General features: G+C 51.9%; 1 pseudogene; it reads right to left on the bottom strand.

Moving 5' to 3' along the window:
- Positions 1 to 2,399: 2,399 nt before the first annotated feature.
- Positions 2,400 to 3,093, bottom strand: LOC146756785 (class I histocompatibility antigen, F10 alpha chain-like; annotated as a pseudogene).
- Between the last annotated feature and the right edge of the window lie 2,724 nt (positions 3,094 to 5,817).

Here is a 5,817-nt window from a genome sequence, read left to right as displayed (position 1 = left end):
GCCTCCGCACATGGGAACGGACAGGACTCACACACAGTGTGTAACACCGAATGTACCAGCTTAATGCCACGCCACAAACCTACCCAATGCCCAACAGGGGGGACCAGTCAATGCTGCTCATCCGCCATCAACCCCGGATGCTGGAGAAGGCAGACCATGTTGTGGTGCTGGAGCATGACACCATGGCTGAGATGGGGACACCCACCGAACTGAGGACCCGCGGTGGACCCTACAGCCGGCTGCTGCAGCACTGAGGACCACAGTGCATCTGGAGTGGGATGCGATGGGACATGGGGAGCTGTGGCTGTCTCCGCTCCCCGCTGCAGGATGGGAAGAGTGGGATGCTCTGGGATTTGTATGGAATAAAGTGGAGATGTTTTGTAGAGGAGCAGGTTGGGATGTGGGGTGTGGGCAGCTCAGCCTCAGTGCATGGTTGGTTATGGAAGCTGGGTGTCTTCCCTCAGAATGTGGCTGTGGCAGCACTGTGGGTTATGGGGGGGAAGCACAGCTCAGCCCAATACTGGATGAACTTTCCAGTCATGTCTTCATGCCAAAGCGGTGCAGATAGCACAGGGAGTGCAAAGGGGAGGAGGAGAGCAGCAGTGTGAAATGGAGCAATGGGCAAAGAGTGTGGGGTGGGGGGAGGAGGGATGAGGGGAGGTCCCCTCATCCACCCCAAAACCAAGCACGGCACAGAGCAGAATGCAGGCAGGCTGAGCACAGAACAGCCCAACACTTTATTTCACAAGAAGCAGCACAGGAAAAGCATAACAGCATAGGAAGCAGAGGGAGATGTGAGAGGTAGAGGGGATGGGGCTGTGTTCATCACCGACCCCAAATGCTCGTGTGGCCAGTTGGCCCCTTGCAGGCTGAAGCACAGCACTCAGACGGTTTGGTTACTTCCTGTGTGAAGAAGAAGAGATGGTGTCCCATAGGGCCACGTTCACATCCCAACCCTCAGCTCCCTGCAGAGTCCCAGCCCAGCCCTGGTGCAGCACCACAAGGAGCACAAGGAGCACAGGGACCCCTTCCAACCCCCAGCCCCACACCGCAGCTGTGCTCGAGTTGCTGGTTCCACCTTCCTGGCCTGTAAGGTAAGAAGAGCCATTGTCTCAGCCCAGTTTGTAGGAGGGAGGCAAGGTTCTTTGATATACATATACCTGGTGCGGGAGTAAGAAACAACGGTTCAAACATTGGTCCGACCAGTTTATTACAAGACTTTATCAGGGAGATGGGGAAGGGGAGGACGGACGCTATTATGGTGTAGGGTGATGGGGAAGGGAATGCAGTAAAAATATGAAATAGAAGCAAGGAGTTTCTGTAGGAAGCAAGAGGGAGATATTCACCACCATGGATCCATCGAGGTTTGTAGTTCAGTCATTGGTCTTCAGTCGTGGTGGGTCGTCAGGCGTTGTTCTGTTAATGGTGACCACGATGACAATTTCCAATGGTAGCACCAACTTATTTATATGTCCAAAGTGGTCAAGTCAGCTCTCTTTGGAGTGACAGCTCAAATCCAAAGTAGTTGAGTCAGCACTCCTTGGAATGGAAGCTTCTGGCTCTGGGATCTTAGCAGAAATTCCTTTGTTCCCATCTTCTGAGCCTTGCCAGCAGATAAGAGGGAGCAGGGATACCCATCCGCATCCTGTTTTTCACAGGGCACGATGGCTTCATTACCCAGTTTTCCCACACCGAGCTGGAGCTATTTAGTCCCGGGCCAGATCTTCCACTCATAAACAGTCCTGAGCACTCTTCTGGAGGCAAACAGCTCTGAAGGAAGGTGCTTTCAAATATTCAAATACCCAAAAAGTGATATTGATTGTCACACGGTAGCACCCATTACTTGCCACTTCAATCAATCATTGAGAGTCTTCTCACAAGAAACACCTCAGGAAGCAAGCTTGGAGCCAGAAAACAAGGAAGGACTCTCACAGCCATGAGCCCCAGCCCTGTTCATGCTGTGGGGCATGGAGCAGCTTTGAGCACCAGGAAGGGGAACCCTGGGAGAAATCGGGGACCTCAATGCTGCCCTGGCACTGGGCAGAGGTGGGGGACAGCGCTGCCCTCATCACTCACTGGGCGCCGTGTTGTAGCCTTTCTCCTTCTTCCCTGCAGACAGAGAGATGCATCAGCACAGGTTCACATCACAGCCAGGCTGAGGGCTCCTGAGGGAGCCTCAAATCCCCCCACAGCCCCCACTGTCCTCCTACACCCCTCCACTTTTACCTGCATGGCGTCTGTAGATGATGAATCCAACGCCAGCCATGATGGCAATGGCCACAACGGCAACAACCACCCCCACCACGTTGGGCACCAGGCTGGACTGTGACCGCTCTGGGGGAAGGCAGAGCAGTCAGCAGGGGAAGGGGCAGCCCAGAGCCCCCCAGCCCCACATCCCCTCACTCACCCTCTGAGTAGAGGCTGGGTTGGGGCAGGCTGGCATGCTCCACGCAGCACTGGTACTTGTCCCCGTCCCCAGGCACCGCGTCGATGGTGACCAAGGTGTGGTAGGTGCCGTAGCTGTTGGGCACGATGCCCCCCGAGTGGGTGTCCTGGCCCAGCACCATGCTGTCCTTCATCCAACTGACGGCGATAGGCTGTGGGTAGAAGCCGTGAGCGTGGCAGGACAAGGTCAGGATCCCGTCGGCCTTCTTCCCCCACACTCACACCTCGGGTTGCTCTGAAGGTGGGCGGCAGTGAGGGCCGGGCTGAGCTCCCCATGCTGAGCCCCCGCCCCACCTGCAGTCTCACACCGCAGGCCCCCCCTCACCTGTCCTCCCCAGCTCTGCCTTCCCGTTCTCTACATGTCTCTGCAGCCACTGCACACAGGTTTGCTCCAGGTAATGTTTCCGTCTCTCAGCATAACCAGGTTCCTCCCACGCTCTCTTGGTAGGAACTGCCTCTGGAACCGCTGCAGTAAACATCATCGTGTCTTTGTCGAAGGCAATGAAGTCTCTCCCATCATAGCCATACTGATGATAGCCCCGGGTGGTGCCGTCCTCGAGGATGTCACAGCCCAACATCCGCTGCCATGTGTGAGACCCTGAAACACAGCCAGGCAGGGGTTGATGGGCCCCTCCAGCTCCAGGGGACCCACTGTACTGGGGATGGGGTTGGGGTCCCCCAGGGTCGAGCTCGGTGGGGCTGTGACGGGCAGCCGCGGGATGGTGCCGCCGGGCAGGACCAGCCCTGGGGGGTGCGGGCAGCAATGCACCATGGAGCCCCATCCCACAGCATGGAGCCGCGGTGCCAGCTGTGCTCACCGCCGCTCTGGTTGTGGCGCCGTGCCGCACTGACCAGGCTCACGCGGCTATTCTGCTCATTGCTCAGTGCTCTCTGGGTGTTCCTGTCCCAGTACTCGGGATCCACAGCTCCAGGTGCCTTCATCCACTCGGTGCAGGGCACGTAGCTCCAACCAGAGCTGTTGTAGTGCACGAAGATTTCGCCATCCACGTACCCCACTTCAAAGAACCAGGGCTGCTCGGGGCCGGAATCCGTCATCCCTATTTCCAAGTACCGCATGGAGTGGAGCTCTGCGGGGTTGGAGCGCGGCGACCCCCCCTTTTTTATTAATTAGCAAGCTACTGCCTATAGAATAACAACACTACTTATATTAATAACATAACCATTATAACTCAATCAAGGCCTCGATTGACAATACTCTAGATGTGAAAAAAGAGACAAGTCAAACACAGCATAACAACATTACTGTTAAACCTACTAAAAAGAACAAACACGTTTGCTCTGCAACCTAAGTTTCTGCAACCTGGAAATAAATCCATGAGGGTCCCATTGTGTTCACATGTCACTAGTTAGGAAAAGTCTTCAACTTTCATATACTCTGATATATTGATTTTTAATGGCCACTAACTATTGTGCAACAAATGCTTTTAGGATGCTCATAACCATGCCTTTGAGCTAATAATTGATAATTGAACTTTATGAAGTTGCATGTCAGATAGAACCAGTTTTAGAGGACAAATGTGCTGGAGTATCACTAGGGGCATTATTACTTATTGACCCTTGAGAAACAGCAAACCGTGTTGGTGGTGGTTGCGACAGGCGGTGCCAGCAGGGCCTTCCCTGCTTCAAAGTGCACCTTTCCTCTCTCACCCATCACAGATTCTCTCCTGCATTCAGGGTCTGAAGGATTTCTACCAGTTGTACACCATATCCGCATGGCCAGTGCGTGATACAGAGCCCAAGTGGAACAGCTGCCTGGAAAACAGAATAAACTATCAAATTTAGTTCTATTAGTATGCACTTTTGTCTCAAGTGATGCATGGTCATATTTTTAAAATCCCAATTAGTTGCGTGTAAGAGACGTATCCATTCTACGATACAGGGTCATCCCTTTGCCTGGGATTCCTTTCCAGGTTTTGTCTTTGCAAATTAAGAAAAGCTAATTAATAGGCTAATAACATCATGAGTGAGCAGTACTAACATACTAAAAGAGCTATTCCCATAGATTACAGCACTGATTACATCAAATCCTTTCTTTAACACACATTTGATCTATGGATAATGCCTAAAATTCTAATTCTTGAGACTGCATTGGTAACACTGAAAATCACACACTATGTCAAACCATTACTAATATTATTTATAACACCGCAAGTTACAAAGCAATTCCACTAGGAAAGAAACACACAACACAGTTACTATAAAGGCTGGATGCTATTTTCTGCCTTGAGATGAGACCAACAACGTATTCTGGTGGTGTTAGTAACAACCGCACAAGATTAGAAGTGTCTAGTGTCATATGAGTATCCTCAGTGAAAATCCATTGAATGATTTGCTTAGAAGCTTCAGATCGTTTCCCATAGTCAGTCACAGTCTTACCAGCCTGCTGTAACAATTTCCAATGATGCACTTCCCACCGAGCAGCTCCCTGCTGATCGTCTATCAGCGGGCAAGCGAGCTGAAACACAGCTTGACACGGTCCCTCCAATATCATGTCTCTAATGACTCCAGACCAACGCAAAGGTGGAGGATCGCTACATGTGGGGGGGAATCGCATAGACAGGGGCTGTAAAGACATCGGTGAAACGCTCGAAGAGACTGATGCCTCCTTCGTACGCAGTTCTAAGTCCTGCAGCTCCTCAGTTAATGTTTTATTATGTTTCACCAACGCTTTCTCATTCCCACCATTATCCGAGTCGCTTTCACTCTCAGGAGCTTCTTGCTGCTCTGCACACCCCTCAGCCCCCCCCCACCGCACCTTCCTCACCAGCCAAAACCGGATCTGCCAGAGACGTTGAAGAGGTCGAGGATGGGGGATTATTCGGGGCTTCTGCGGCAGCCCTGACTTGTGAGGCTGATGAGCAAACAGAGTACGAACCTCCTGGTAACAGGGAGTCAAGCTCTGACCTTGACTGAGCACTAGGTCCGGATAGAGCTTGTACCACAGCAGCAGCAATCTGCCGCTCGGCTTGCATATTCTTCAGTGTATTTATTTTGTATTCCTTATTTTTGGAGATAACAAAGTCCCACATATGGTCGACTATTTCTCAACATTCGGCTACAGTGAACATCAGTGCCATCTCCTGAAGGTGTCCATTCATATGAGCCCATTTTACCAGCTTGGATATGCATTTAGGAGATACCTGCTCCCCTGTCTTAGAGAGAATACATTTGAGCAGTTCCTCCACAGCTTCCCACAACATCGTGGATGGCAGAGAACGGGATGGTACCCCGATGAGAGGTGAGTGCCATCCCCCCCCCCCCCAGTTCTTTATTGCCCCCACCTCATTATTTGTGGTTCCTATCCCTTTATTTTGTTCTCTCCCCCATGTTTGTGCCCTCACTCTGTGTTTA

This window comes from Coturnix japonica, chromosome 26 (genome assembly GCF_054131305.1).
Source record: "Coturnix japonica strain WE chromosome 26, WE-NBRP24, whole genome shotgun sequence".
Classification (NCBI taxonomy): Eukaryota; Metazoa; Chordata; class Aves; order Galliformes; family Phasianidae; genus Coturnix; species Coturnix japonica.
The sequence above is the reverse complement of the archived record's forward strand: the minus strand, read 5'-3'. Positions and strand labels throughout refer to the sequence as shown.